The sequence below is a fragment of the Salminus brasiliensis genome, chromosome 6 (genome assembly GCF_030463535.1).
Source record: "Salminus brasiliensis chromosome 6, fSalBra1.hap2, whole genome shotgun sequence".
Classification (NCBI taxonomy): domain Eukaryota; kingdom Metazoa; phylum Chordata; class Actinopteri; order Characiformes; family Bryconidae; genus Salminus; species Salminus brasiliensis.
Window position 1 is genome coordinate 38,458,649 of NC_132883.1, and position 13,910 is coordinate 38,472,558.

The 13,910-nt window shown below is 44.1% G+C and overlaps 1 protein-coding gene and 19 non-coding genes across 20 annotated transcripts in view; 10 read left to right on the plus strand and 10 right to left on the minus strand.

Moving 5' to 3' along the window:
- Positions 1 to 13,910, minus strand: part of LOC140557823 (uncharacterized) — a 71,498-nt gene that overhangs the window by 7,982 nt on the left and 49,606 nt on the right. The gene's annotated exons all lie outside the window — the stretch shown is intronic.
- trnaw-cca (transfer RNA tryptophan (anticodon CCA)) lies at positions 720 to 791 on the minus strand. Its single transcript has one exon. It is a non-coding gene; the product is annotated as a tRNA-Trp (tRNA).
- On the plus strand, positions 925 to 997 carry trnak-uuu (transfer RNA lysine (anticodon UUU)). Its single transcript has one exon. It is a non-coding gene; the product is annotated as a tRNA-Lys (tRNA).
- trnak-uuu (transfer RNA lysine (anticodon UUU)) lies at positions 2,247 to 2,319 on the plus strand. The gene has a single exon. It is a non-coding gene; the product is annotated as a tRNA-Lys (tRNA).
- Positions 3,363 to 3,434, minus strand: trnaw-cca (transfer RNA tryptophan (anticodon CCA)). Its single transcript has one exon. It is a non-coding gene; the product is annotated as a tRNA-Trp (tRNA).
- On the plus strand, positions 3,568 to 3,640 carry trnak-uuu (transfer RNA lysine (anticodon UUU)). The gene has a single exon. It is a non-coding gene; the product is annotated as a tRNA-Lys (tRNA).
- trnaw-cca (transfer RNA tryptophan (anticodon CCA)) lies at positions 4,686 to 4,757 on the minus strand. The gene has a single exon. It is a non-coding gene; the product is annotated as a tRNA-Trp (tRNA).
- trnak-uuu (transfer RNA lysine (anticodon UUU)) lies at positions 4,891 to 4,963 on the plus strand. The gene has a single exon. It is a non-coding gene; the product is annotated as a tRNA-Lys (tRNA).
- trnaw-cca (transfer RNA tryptophan (anticodon CCA)) lies at positions 6,011 to 6,082 on the minus strand. Its single transcript has one exon. It is a non-coding gene; the product is annotated as a tRNA-Trp (tRNA).
- trnak-uuu (transfer RNA lysine (anticodon UUU)) lies at positions 6,216 to 6,288 on the plus strand. Its single transcript has one exon. It is a non-coding gene; the product is annotated as a tRNA-Lys (tRNA).
- trnaw-cca (transfer RNA tryptophan (anticodon CCA)) lies at positions 7,336 to 7,407 on the minus strand. Its single transcript has one exon. It is a non-coding gene; the product is annotated as a tRNA-Trp (tRNA).
- trnak-uuu (transfer RNA lysine (anticodon UUU)) lies at positions 7,541 to 7,613 on the plus strand. Its single transcript has one exon. It is a non-coding gene; the product is annotated as a tRNA-Lys (tRNA).
- On the minus strand, positions 8,659 to 8,730 carry trnaw-cca (transfer RNA tryptophan (anticodon CCA)). Its single transcript has one exon. It is a non-coding gene; the product is annotated as a tRNA-Trp (tRNA).
- trnak-uuu (transfer RNA lysine (anticodon UUU)) lies at positions 8,864 to 8,936 on the plus strand. The gene has a single exon. It is a non-coding gene; the product is annotated as a tRNA-Lys (tRNA).
- trnaw-cca (transfer RNA tryptophan (anticodon CCA)) lies at positions 9,974 to 10,045 on the minus strand. The gene has a single exon. It is a non-coding gene; the product is annotated as a tRNA-Trp (tRNA).
- trnak-uuu (transfer RNA lysine (anticodon UUU)) lies at positions 10,179 to 10,251 on the plus strand. The gene has a single exon. It is a non-coding gene; the product is annotated as a tRNA-Lys (tRNA).
- Positions 11,297 to 11,368, minus strand: trnaw-cca (transfer RNA tryptophan (anticodon CCA)). The gene has a single exon. It is a non-coding gene; the product is annotated as a tRNA-Trp (tRNA).
- On the plus strand, positions 11,502 to 11,574 carry trnak-uuu (transfer RNA lysine (anticodon UUU)). Its single transcript has one exon. It is a non-coding gene; the product is annotated as a tRNA-Lys (tRNA).
- On the minus strand, positions 12,617 to 12,688 carry trnaw-cca (transfer RNA tryptophan (anticodon CCA)). The gene has a single exon. It is a non-coding gene; the product is annotated as a tRNA-Trp (tRNA).
- Positions 12,822 to 12,894, plus strand: trnak-uuu (transfer RNA lysine (anticodon UUU)). Its single transcript has one exon. It is a non-coding gene; the product is annotated as a tRNA-Lys (tRNA).

Here is a 13,910-nt window from a genome sequence, read left to right on the forward strand (position 1 = left end):
CTAGTCTGGTGTGCAGGTAACCATCAAAGGTCAACTTTCATTGCAGAATATAAAGAATAACAAACAAACAAACAAAACAGAAAAAACAGCAACGCCGTACCATGCTGTGTTTTCAGCCAGCAACACAGATACTGAGTAGTGTCCTGAGAGTTGGGTTCGAGCTCGTTTTCTACAGCATGATCTTTTACTCTAGCACACTCTTCCTCAGCTCATCTTCTTCTTAATCTTCTTCTCTCTTTCTTTCGCTCGCTCGCACGCGCGCACTCTCACCCTCTCTGCCGTTTTTTCGCATTTAAGCACGCACTCCCTCCTTACTCGCTGGCGCGTGCGCTTTCCGTCCATGCATGGTATAGGTCGCTGTATGGAGAGGCATGATCTGGAGTCCTTCCAGAAAACCTGATTTTTCCTACCAACATACTTCAGATAGCCGTAAGAAAATGACCCCCTAAAGACGCGCGAGGGTCTATAAATGTTTGTGATCCATCCCGAGATAAAGAACAGTGAGATTGAAAAATGTTAATATGTTATTGCAGCAGCAATAATGATATGTAGCTCGTTTATTCATTCATTTCTGTGACTTAATTTAGTTAGAATTTCTATAAAGAAATGATATAAAAATAGAAAAAGACAGATAAAGCCCACAAACAGATGACCCTCTGTGTCTGACATAAGCAGCAGAAGGACTGACGGTACAGCGTGGTTTACTGTAAATAAAGACGTGACCCCGACGTGATTTGAACACGCAACCTTCTGATCTGGAGTCAGACGCGCTACCGTTGCGCCACGAGGTCATTAGACGCCCACATTATTGTGTATGTGTGTGTTTGTCTGGTCAGAGCTCTCAGCAGCCTTCATTTCAGAGGCTATGTCCGCTTTCATCAGACATCGCAATCGTCAGATGGCCAAAACATCTCGACTGGCAGAGCCCGGATAGCTCAGTCGGTAGAGCATCAGACTTTTAATCTGAGGGTCCAGGGTTCAAGTCCCTGTTCGGGCGATGCTTTAGCTCCTTCGGTCTCCCAGTGAAATCAAGCTACTAGAAGACGCATGAATTAGAGAACCCAGCGGGCAGACAAGGCCTTTTAGCCTAATAATAAATAACTCAGTATCGTTGTGTCACATGACTAACATAAGACCTTAGTTGATCACCTCAACAAGTCAGCAAGTTTCTCCACAAAACTGCCATTTCACACAGAACCATGAGTAAACCATCTTCATCTCAGCCCTCCTGAAAACAAGCTCCAACCAGCATGAATTGTAAGTTGGTTTAAAGTGGTCTGGCTCTGTCTGACCAGCATTCCAGTCTTCAAAATTCAACTAATACTAGTCTGGTGTGCAGGTAACCATCAAAGGTCAACTTTCATTGCAGAATATAAAGAATAACAAACAAACAAACAAAACAGAAAAAACAGCAACGCCGTACCATGCTGTGTTTTCAGCCAGCAACACAAATACTGAGTAGTGTCCTGAGAGTTGGGCTCGAGCTCGTTTTCTACAGCATGATCTTTTACTCTAGCACACTCTTCCTCAGCTCATCTTCTTCTTAATCTTTTTCTCTCTTTCTTTCGCTCGCTCGCACGCGCGCACTCTCACCCTCTCTGCCGTTTTTTCGCATTTAAGCACGCACTCCCTCCTTGCTCGCTTGCGCGTGCGCTTTCCGTCCATGCATGGTATAGGTCGCTGTATGGAGAGGCATGATCTGGAGTCCTTCCAGAAAACCTGATTTTTCCTACCAACATACTTCAGATAGCCGTAAGAAAATGACCCCCTAAAGACGCGTGAGGGTCTATAAATGTTTGTGATCCATCCCGAGATAAAGAACAGTGAGATTGAAAAATGTTAATATGTTATTGCAGCTGCAATAATGATATGTAGCTCGTTTATTCATTCATTTCTGTGACTTAATTTAGTTAGAATTTCTATAAAAAAATGATATAAAAATAGAAAAAGACAGATAAAGCCCACAAACAGATGACCCTCTGTGTCTGACATAAGCAGCAGAAGGACTGACGGTACAGCGTGGTTTACTGTAAACAAAGACGTGACCCCGACGTGATTTGAACACGCAACCTTCTGATTTGGATCAGACGCGCTACCGTTGCGCCACGAGGTCATTAGTCGTTCACATTATTGTGTATGTGTGTGTTTGTCTGGTCAGAGCTCTCAGCAGCCTTCATTTCAGAGGCTATGTCCGCTTTCATCAGACATCGCAATCGTCAGATGGCCAAAACATCTCGACTGGCAGAGCCCGGATAGCTCAGTCGGTAGAGCATCAGACTTTTAATCTGAGGGTCCAGGGTTCAAGTCCCTGTTCGGGCGATGCTTTAGCTCCTTCCGACTCCCAGTGAAATCAAGCTACTAGAAGACGCATTAATTAGAGCACTCAGCGGGCAGACAACGCCTTTGAGCCTAATAATAAATAACTCAGTATCGTTGTGTCACATGACTAACATAAGACCTTAGTTGATCACCTCAACAAGTCAGCAAGTTTCTCCACAAAACTGCCATTTCACACAGAACCATAAGTAAACCATCTTCATCTCAGCCCTCCTGAAAACAAGCTCCAACCAGCATGAATTGTAAGTTGGTTTAAAGTGGTCTGGCTCTGTCTGACCAGCATTCCAGTCTTCAAAATTCAACTAATACTAGTCTGGTGTGCAGGTAACCATCAAAGGTCAACTTTCATTGCAGAATATAAAGAATAACAAACAAACAAACAAAACAGAAAAAACAGCAACGCCGTACCATGCTGTGTTTTCAGCCAGCAACACAGATACTGAGTAGTGTCCTGAGAGTTGGGTTCGAGCTCGTTTTCTACAGCATGATCTTTTACTCTAGCACACTCTTCCTCAGCTCATCTTCTTCTTAATCTTCTTCTCTCTTTCTTTCGCTCGCTCGCACGCGCGCACTCTCACCCTCTCTGCCGTTTTTTCGCATTTAAGCACGCACTCCCTCCTTGCTCGCTGGCGCGTGCGCTTTCCGTCCATGCATGGTATAGGTCGCTGTATGGAGAGGCATGATCTGGAGTCCTTCCAGAAAACCTGATTTTTCCTACCAACATACTTCAGATAGCCGTAAGAAAATGACCCCCTAAAGACGCGCGAGGGTCTATAAATGTTTGTGATCCATCCCGAGATAAAGAACAGTGAGATTGAAAAATGTTAATGTTATTGCAGCAGCAATAATGATATGTAGCTCGTTTATTCATTCATTTCTGTGACTTAATTTAGTTAGAATTTCTATAAAGAAATGATATAAAAATAGAAAAAGACAGATAAAGCCCACAAACAGATGACCCTCTGTGTCTGACATAAGCAGCAGAAGGACTGACGGTACAGCGTGGTTTACTGTAAATAAATACATGACCCCGACGTGATTTGAACACGCAACCTTCTGATCTGGAGTCAGACGCGCTACCGTTGCGCCACGAGGTCATAAGACGCCCACATTATTGTGTATGTGTGTGTTTGTCTGGTCAGAGCTCTCAGCAGCCTTCATTTCAGAGGCTATGTCCGCTTTCATCAGACATCGCAATCGTCAGATGGCCAAAACATCTCGATTGGTAGAGCCCGGATAGCTCAGTCGGTAGAGCATCAGACTTTTAATCTGAGGGTCCAGGGTTCAAGTCCCTGTTTGGGCGATGCTTTAGCTCCTTCGGTCTCCCAGTGAAATCAAGCTACTAGAAGACGCATGAATTAGAGAACCCAGCGGGCAGACAAGGCCTTTTAGCCTAATAATAAATAACTCAGTATCGTTGTGTCACATGACTAACATAAGACCTTAGTTGATCACCTCAACAAGTCAGCAAGTTTCTCCACAAAACTGCCATTTCACACAGAACCATGAGTAAACCATCTTCATCTCAGCCCTCCTGAAAACAAGCTCCAACCAGCATGAATTGTAAGTTGGTTTAAAGTGGTCTGGCTCTGTCTGACCAGCATTCCAGTCTTCAAAATTCAACTAATACTAGTCTGGTGTGCAGGTAACCATCAAAGGTCAACTTTCATTGCAGAATATAAAGAATAACAAACAAACAAACAAAACAGAAAAAACAGCAACGCCGTACCATGCTGTGTTTTCAGCCAGCAACACAGATACTGAGTAGTGTCCTGAGAGTTGGGTTCGAGCTCGTTTTCTACAGCATGATCTTTTACTCTAGCACACTCTTCCTCAGCTCATCTTCTTCTTAATCTTCTTCTCTCTTTCTTTCGCTCGCTCGCACGCGCGCACTCTCACCCTCTCTGCCGTTTTTTCGCATTTAAGCACGCACTCCCTCCTTACTCGCTGGCGCGTGCGCTTTCCGTCCATGCATGGTATAGGTCGCTGTATGGAGAGGCATGATCTGGAGTCCTTCCAGAAAACCTGATTTTTCCTACCAACATACTTCAGATAGCCGTAAGAAAATGACCCCCTAAAGACGCGCGAGGGTCTATAAATGTTTGTGATCCATCCCGAGATAAAGAACAGTGAGATTGAAAAATGTTAATATGTTATTGCAGCAGCAATAATGATATGTAGCTCGTTTATTCATTCATTTCTGTGACTTAATTTAGTTAGAATTTCTATAAAGAAATGATATAAAAATAGAAAAAGACAGATAAAGCCCACAAACAGATGACCCTCTGTGTCTGACATAAGCAGCAGAAGGACTGACGGTACAGCGTGGTTTACTGTAAATAAAGACGTGACCCCGACGTGATTTGAACACGCAACCTTCTGATCTGGAGTCAGACGCGCTACCGTTGCGCCACGAGGTCATTAGACGCCCACATTATTGTGTATGTGTGTGTTTGTCTGGTCAGAGCTCTCAGCAGCCTTCATTTCAGAGGCTATGTCCGCTTTCATCAGACATCGCAATCGTCAGATGGCCAAAACATCTCGACTGGCAGAGCCCGGATAGCTCAGTCGGTAGAGCATCAGACTTTTAATCTGAGGGTCCAGGGTTCAAGTCCCTGTTCGGGCGATGCTTTAGCTCCTTCCGACTCCCAGTGAAATCAAGCTACTAGAAGACGCATTAATTAGAGCACTCAGCGGGCAGACAACGCCTTTGAGCCTAATAATAAATAACTCAGTATCGTTGTGTCACATGACTAACATAAGACCTTAGTTGATCACCTCAACAAGTCAGCAAGTTTCTCCACAAAACTGCCATTTCACACAGAACCATGAGTAAACCATCTTCATCTCAGCCCTCCTGAAAACAAGCTCCAACCAGCATGAATTGTAAGTTGGTTTAAAGTGGTCTGGCTCTGTCTGACCAGCATTCCAGTCTTCAAAATTCAACTAATACTAGTCTGGTGTGCAGGTAACCATCAAAGGTCAACTTTCATTGCAGAATATAAAGAATAACAAACAAACAAACAAAACAGAAAAAACAGCAACGCCGTACCATGCTGTGTTTTCAGCCAGCAACACAGATACTGAGTAGTGTCCTGAGAGTTGGGCTCGAGCTCGTTTTCTACAGCATGATCTTTTACTCTAGCACACTCTTCCTCAGCTCATCTCCTTCTTAATTTTCATCTCTCTTTCTTTCGCTCGCTCGCACGCGCGCACTCTCACCCTCTCTGCCGTTTTTTCGCATTTAAGCACGCACTCCCTCCTTGCTCGCTGGCGCGTGCGCTTTCCGTCCATGCATGGTATAGGTCGCTGTATGGAGAGGCATGATCTGGAGTCCTTCCAGAAAACCTGATTTTTCCTACCAACATACTTCAGATAGCCGTAAGAAAATGACCCCCTAAAGACGCGTGAGGGTCTATAAATGTTTGTGATCCATCCCGAGATAAAGAACAGTGAGATTGAAAAATGTTAATATGTTATTGCAGCTGCAATAATGATATGTAGCTCGTTTATTCATTCATTTCTGTGACTTAATTTAGTTAGAATTTCTATAAAAAAAAATGATATAAAAATAGAAAAAGACAGATAAAGCCCACAAACAGATGACCCTCTGTGTCTGACATAAGCAGCAGAAGGACTGACGGTACAGCGTGGTTTACTGTAAACAAAGACGTGACCCCGACGTGATTTGAACACGCAACCTTCTGATCTGGAGTCAGACGCGCTACCGTTGCGCCACGAGGTCATTAGTCGTCCACATTATTGTGTATGTGTGTGTTTGTCTGGTCAGAGCTCTCAGCAGCCTTCATTTCAGAGGCTATGTCCGCTTTCATCAGACATCGCAATCGTCAGATGGCCAAAACATCTCGACTGGCAGAGCCCGGATAGCTCAGTCGGTAGAGCATCAGACTTTTAATCTGAGGGTCCAGGGTTCAAGTCCCTGTTCGGGCGATGCTTTAGCTCCTTCCGACTCCCAGTGAAATCAAGCTACTAGAAGACGCATTAATTAGAGCACTCAGCGGGCAGACAACGCCTTTGAGCCTAATAATAAATAACTCAGTATCGTTGTGTCACATGACTAACATAAGACCTTAGTTAATCACCTCAACAAGTCAGCAAGTTTCTCCACAAAACTGCCATTTCACACAGAACCATGAGTAAACCATCTTCATCTCAGCCCTCCTGAAAACAAGCTCCAACCAGCATGAATTGTAAGTTGGTTTAAAGTGGTCTGGCTCTGTCTGACCAGCATTCCAGTCTTCAAAATTCAACTAATACTAGTCTGGTGTGCAGGTAACCATCAAAGGTCAACTTTCATTGCAGAATATAAAGAATAACAAACAAACAAACAAAACAGAAAAAACAGCAACGCCGTACCATGCTGTGTTTTCAGCCAGCAACACAGATACTGAGTAGTGTCCTGAGAGTTGGGCTCGAGCTCGTTTTCTACAGCATGATCTTTTACTCTAGCACACTCTTCCTCAGCTCATCTCCTTCTTAATTTTCATCTCTCTTTCTTTCGCTCGCTCGCACGCGCGCACTCTCACCCTCTCTGCCGTTTTTTCGCATTTAAGCACGCACTCCCTCCTTGCTCGCTGGCGCGTGCGCTTTCCGTCCATGCATGGTATAGGTCGCTGTATGGAGAGGCATGATCTGGAGTCCTTCCAGAAAACCTGATTTTTCCTACCAACATACTTCAGATAGCCGTAAGAAAATGACCCCCTAAAGACGCGTGAGGGTCTATAAATGTTTGTGATCCATCCCGAGATAAAGAACAGTGAGATTGAAAAATGTTAATATGTTATTGCAGCTGCAATAATGATATGTAGCTCGTTTATTCATTCATTTCTGTGACTTAATTTAGTTAGAATTTCTATAAAAAAAAATGATATAAAAATAGAAAAAGACAGATAAAGCCCACAAACAGATGACCCTCTGTGTCTGACATAAGCAGCAGAAGGACTGACGGTACAGCGTGGTTTACTGTAAACAAAGACGTGACCCCGACGTGATTTGAACACGCAACCTTCTGATCTGGAGTCAGACGCGCTACCGTTGCGCCACGAGGTCATTAGTCGTCCACATTATTGTGTATGTGTGTGTTTGTCTGGTCAGAGCTCTCAGCAGCCTTCATTTCAGAGGCTATGTCCGCTTTCATCAGACATCGCAATCGTCAGATGGCCAAAACATCTCGACTGGCAGAGCCCGGATAGCTCAGTCGGTAGAGCATCAGACTTTTAATCTGAGGGTCCAGGGTTCAAGTCCTTGTTCGGGCGATGCTTTAGCTCCTTCCGACTCCCAGTGAAATCAAGCTACTAGAAGACGCATTAATTAGAGCACTCAGCGGGCAGACAACGCCTTTGAGCCTAATAATAAATAACTCAGTATCGTTGTGTCACATGACTAACATAAGACCTTAGTTGATCACCTCAACAAGTCAGCAAGTTTCTCCACAAAACTGCCATTTCACACAGAACCATGAGTAAACCATCTTCATCTCAGCCCTCCTGAAAACAAGCTCCAACCAGCATGAATTGTAAGTTGGTTTAAAGTGGTCTGGCTCTGTCTGACCAGCATTCCAGTCTTCAAAATTCAACTAATACTAGTCTGGTGTGCAGGTAACCATCAAAGGTCAACTTTCATTGCAGAATATAAAGAATAACAAACAAACAAACAAAACAGAAAAAACAGCAACGCCGTACCATGCTGTGTTTTCAGCCAGCAACACAGATACTGAGTAGTGTCCTGAGAGTTGGGCTCGAGCTCGTTTTCTACAGCATGATCTTTTACTCTAGCACACTCTTCCTCAGCTCATCTCCTTCTTAATTTTCATCTCTCTTTCTTTCGCTCGCTCGCACGCGCGCACTCTCACCCTCTCTGCCGTTTTTTCGCATTTAAGCACGCACTCCCTCCTTGCTCGCTGGCGCGTGCGCTTTCCGTCCATGCATGGTATAGGTCGCTGTATGGAGAGGCATGATCTGGAGTCCTTCCAGAAAACCTGATTTTTCCTACCAACATACTTCAGATAGCCGTAAGAAAATGACCCCCTAAAGACGCGTGAGGGTCTATAAATGTTTGTGATCCATCCCGAGATAAAGAACAGTGAGATTGAAAAATGTTAATATGTTATTGCAGCTGCAATAATGATATGTAGCTCGTTTATTCATTCATTTCTGTGACTTAATTTAGTTAGAATTTCTATAAAGAAATGATATAAAAATAGAAAAAGACAGATAAAGCCCACAAACAGATGACCCTCTGTGTCTGACATAAGCAGCAGAAGGACTGACGGTACAGCGTGGTTTACTGTAAACAAAGACGTGACCCCGACGTGATTTGAACACGTAACCTTCTGATCTGGAGTCAGACGCGCTACCGTTGCGCCACGAGGTCATTAGTCGTCCACATTATTGTGTATGTGTGTGTTTGTCTGGTCAGAGCTCTCAGCAGCCTTCATTTCAGAGGCTATGTCCGCTTTCATCAGACATCGCAATCGTCAGATGGCCAAAACATCTCGACTGGCAGAGCCCGGATAGCTCAGTCGGTAGAGCATCAGACTTTTAATCTGAGGGTCCAGGGTTCAAGTCCCTGTTCGGGCGATGCTTTAGCTCCTTCCGACTCCCAGTGAAATCAAGCTACTAGAAGACGCATTAATTAGAGCACTCAGCGGGCAGACAACGCCTTTGAGCCTAATAATAAATAACTCAGTATCGTTGTGTCACATGACTAACATAAGACCTTAGTTGATCACCTCAACAAGTCAGCAAGTTTCTCCACAAAACTGCCATTTCACACAGAACCATGAGTAAACCATCTTCATCTCAGCCCTCCTGAAAACAAGCTCCAACCAGCATGAATTGTAAGTTGGTTTAAAGTGGTCTGGCTCTGTCTGACCAGCATTCCAGTCTTCAAAATTCAACTAATACTAGTCTGGTGTGCAGGTAACCATCAAAGGTCAACTTTCATTGCAGAATATAAAGAATAACAAACAAAACAGAAAAAACAGCAACGCCGTACCATGCTGTGTTTTCAGCCAGCAACACAGATACTGAGTAGTGTCCTGAGAGTTGGGCTCGAGCTCGTTTTCTACAGCATGATCTTTTACTCTAGCACACTCTTCCTCAGCTCATCTCCTTCTTAATTTTCATCTCTCTTTCTTTCGCTCGCTCGCACGCGCGCACTCTCACCCTCTCTGCCGTTTTTTCGCATTTAAGCACGCACTCCCTCCTTGCTCGCTGGCGCGTGCGCTTTCCGTCCATGCATGGTATAGGTCGCTGTATGGAGAGGCATGATCTGGAGTCCTTCCAGAAAACCTGATTTTTCCTACCAACATACTTCAGATAGCCGTAAGAAAATGACCCCCTAAAGACGCGCGAGGGTCTATAAATGTTTGTGATCCATCCCGAGATAAAGAACAGTGAGATTGAAAAATGTTAATATGTTATTGCAGCAGCAATAATGATATGTAGCTCGTTTATTCATTCATTTCTGTGACTTAATTTAGTTAGAATTTCTATAAAGAAATGATATAAAAATAGAAAAAGACAGATAAAGCCCACAAACAGATGACCCTCTGTGTCTGACATAAGCAGCAGAAGGACTGACGGTACAGCGTGGTTTACTGTAAATAAAGACATGACCCCGACGTGATTTGAACACGCAACCTTCTGATCTGGAGTCAGACGCGCTACCGTTGCGCCACGAGGTCATAAGACGCCCACATTATTGTGTATGTGTTTGTTTGTCTGGTCAGAGCTCTCAGCAGCCTTCATTTCAGAGGCTATGTCCGCTTTCATCAGACATCGCAATCGTCAGATGGCCAAAACATCTCGATTGGTAGAGCCCGGATAGCTCAGTCGGTAGAGCATCAGACTTTTAATCTGAGGGTCCAGGGTTCAAGTCCCTGTTTGGGCGATGCTTTAGCTCCTTCGGTCTCCCAGTGAAATCAAGCTACTAGAAGACGCATGAATTAGAGAACCCAGCGGGCAGACAAGGCCTTTTAGCCTAATAATAAATAACTCAGTATCGTTGTGTCACATGACTAACATAAGACCTTCGTTGATCACCTCAACAAGTCAGCAAGTTTCTCCACAAAACTGCCATTTCACACAGAACCATGAGTAAACCATCTTCATCTCAGCCCTCCTGAAAACAAGCTCCAACCAGCATGAATTGTAAGTTGGTTTAAAGTGGTCTGGCTCTGTCTGACCAGCATTCCAGTCTTCAAAATTCAACTAATACTAGTCTGGTGTGCAGGTAACCATCAAAGGTCAACTTTCATTGCAGAATATAAAGAATAACAAACAAACAAACAAAACAGAAAAAACAGCAACGCCGTACCATGCTGTGTTTTCAGCCAGCAACACAGATACTGAGTAGTGTCCTGAGAGTTGGGTTCGAGCTCGTTTTCTACAGCATGATCTTTTACTCTAGCACACTCTTCCTCAGCTCATCTTCTTCTTAATCTTCTTCTCTCTTTCTTTCGCTCGCTCGCACGCGCGCACTCTCACCCTCTCTGCCGTTTTTTCGCATTTAAGCACGCACTCCCTCCTTACTCGCTGGCGCGTGCGCTTTCCGTCCATGCATGGTATAGGTCGCTGTATGGATAGGCATGATCTGGAGTCCTTCCAGAAAACCTGATTTTTCCTACCAACATACTTCAGATAGCCGTAAGAAAATGACCCCCTAAAGACGCGCGAGGGTCTATAAATGTTTGTGATCCATCCCGAGATAAAGAACAGTGAGATTGAAAAATGTTAATATGTTATTGCAGCAGCAATAATGATATGTAGCTCGTTTATTCATTCATTTCTGTGACTTAATTTAGTTAGAATTTCTATAAAGAAATGATATAAAAATAGAAAAAGACAGATAAAGCCCACAAACAGATGACCCTCTGTGTCTGACATAAGCAGCAGAAGGACTGACGGTACAGCGTGGTTTACTGTAAATAAAGACATGACCCCGACGTGATTTGAACACGCAACCTTCTGATCTGGAGTCAGACGCGCTACCGTTGCGCCACGAGGTCATTAGACGCCCACATTATTGTGTATGTGTGTGTTTGTCTGGTCAGAGCTCTCAGCAGCCTTCATTTCAGAGGCTATGTCCGCTTTCATCAGACATCGCAATCGTCAGATGGCCAAAACATCTCGATTGGTAGAGCCCGGATAGCTCAGTCGGTAGAGCATCAGACTTTTAATCTGAGGGTCCAGGGTTCAAGTCCCTGTTCGGGCGATGCTTTAGCTCCTTCGGTCTCCCAGTGAAATCAAGCTACTAGAAGACGCATGAATTAGAGAACCCAGCGGGCAGACAAGGCCTTTTAGCCTAATAATAAATAACTCAGTATCGTTGTGTCACATGACTAACATAAGACCTTAGTTGATCACCTCAACAAGTCAGCAAGTTTCTCCACAAAACTGCCATTTCACACAGAACCATGAGTAAACCATCTTCATCTCAGCCCTCCTGAAAACAAGCTCCAACCAGCATGAATTGTAAGTTGGTTTAAAGTGGTCTGGCTCTGTCTGACCAGCATTCCAGTCTTCAAAATTCAACTAATACTAGTCTGGTGTGCAGGTAACCATCAAAGGTCAACTTTCATTGCAGAATATAAAGAATAACAAACAAACAAACAAAACAGAAAAAACAGCAACGCCGTACCATGCTGTGTTTTCAGCCAGCAACACAAATACTGAGTAGTGTCCTGAGAGTTGGGCTCGAGCTCGTTTTCTACAGCATGATCTTTTACTCTAGCACACTCTTCCTCAGCTCATCTTCTTCTTAATCTTCTCTCTTTCTTTCGCTCGCTCGCACGCGCGCACTCTCACCCTCTCTGCCGTTTTTTCGCATTTAAGCACGCACTCCCTCCTTGCTCGCTTGCGCGTGCGCTTTCCGTCCATGCATGGTATAGGTCGCTGTATGGAGAGGCATGATCTGGAGTCCTTCCAGAAAACCTGATTTTTCCTACCAACATACTTCAGATAGCCGTAAGAAAATGACCCCCTAAAGACGCGTGAGGGTCTATAAATGTTTGTGATCCATCCCGAGATAAAGAACAGTGAGATTGAAAAATGTTAATATGTTATTGCAGCTGCAATAATGATATGTAGCTCGTTTATTCATTCATTTCTGTGACTTAATTTAGTTAGAATTTCTATAAAGAAATGATATAAAAATAGAAAAAGACAGATAAAGCCCACAAACAGATGACCCTCTGTGTCTGACATAAGCAGCAGAAGGACTGACGGTACAGCGTGGTTTACTGTAAACAAAGACGTGACCCCGACGTGATTTGAACACGCAACCTTCTGATCTGGAGTCAGACGCGCTACCGTTGCGCCACGAGGTCATTAGTCGTCCACATTATTGTGTATGTGTGTGTTTGTCTGGTCAGAGCTCTCAGCAGCCTTCATTTCAGAGGCTATGTCCGCTTTCATCAGACATCGCAATCGTCAGATGGCCAAAACATCTCGACTGGCAGAGCCCGGATAGCTCAGTCGGTAGAGCATCAGACTTTTAATCTGAGGGTCCAGGGTTCAAGTCCCTGTTCGGGCGGTGCTTTAGCTCCTTCCGACTCCCAGTGAAATCAAGCTACTAGAAGACGCATTAATTAGAGCACTCAGCGGGCAGACAACGCCTTTGAGCCTAATAATAAATAACTCAGTATCGTTGTGTCACATGACTAACATAAGACCTTAGTTGATCACCTCAACAAGTCAGCAAGTTTCTCCGCAAAACTGCCATTTCACACAGAACCATAAGTAAACCATCTTCATCTCAGCCCTCCTGAAAACAAGCTCCAACCAGCATGAATTGTAAGTTGGTTTAAAGTGGTCTGGCTCTGTCTGACCAGCATTCCAGTCTTCAAAATTCAACTAATACTAGTCTGGTGTGCAGGTAACCATCAAAGGTCAACTTTCATTGCAGAATATAAAGAATAACAAACAAACAAACAAAACAGAAAAAACAGCAACGCCGTACCATGCTGTGTTTTCAGCCAGCAACACAGATACTGAGTAGTGTCCTGAGAGTTGGGTTCGAGCTCGTTTTCTACAGCATGATCTTTTACTCTAGCACACTCTTCCTCAGCTCATCTTCTTCTTAATCTTCTTCTCTCTTTCTTTCGCTCGCTCGCACGCGCGCACTCTCACCCTCTCTGCCGTTTTTTCGCATTTAAGCACGCACTCCCTCCTTGCTCGCTGGCGCGTGCGCTTTCCGTCCATGCATGGTATAGGTCGCTGTATGGAGAGGCATGATCTGGAGTCCTTCCAGAAAACCTGATTTTTCCTACCAACATACTTCAGATAGCCGTAAGAAAATGACCCCCTAAAGACGCGCGAGGGTCTATAAATGTTTGTGATCCATCCCGAGATAAAGAACAGTGAGATTGAAAAATGTTAATATGTTATTGCAGCAGCAATAATGATATGTAGCTCGTTTATTCATTCATTTCTGTGACTTAATTTAGTTAGAATTTCTATAAAGAAATGATATAAAACAGAAAAAGACAGATAAAGCCCACAAACAGATGACCCTCTGTGTCTGACATAAGCAGCAGAAGGACTGACGGT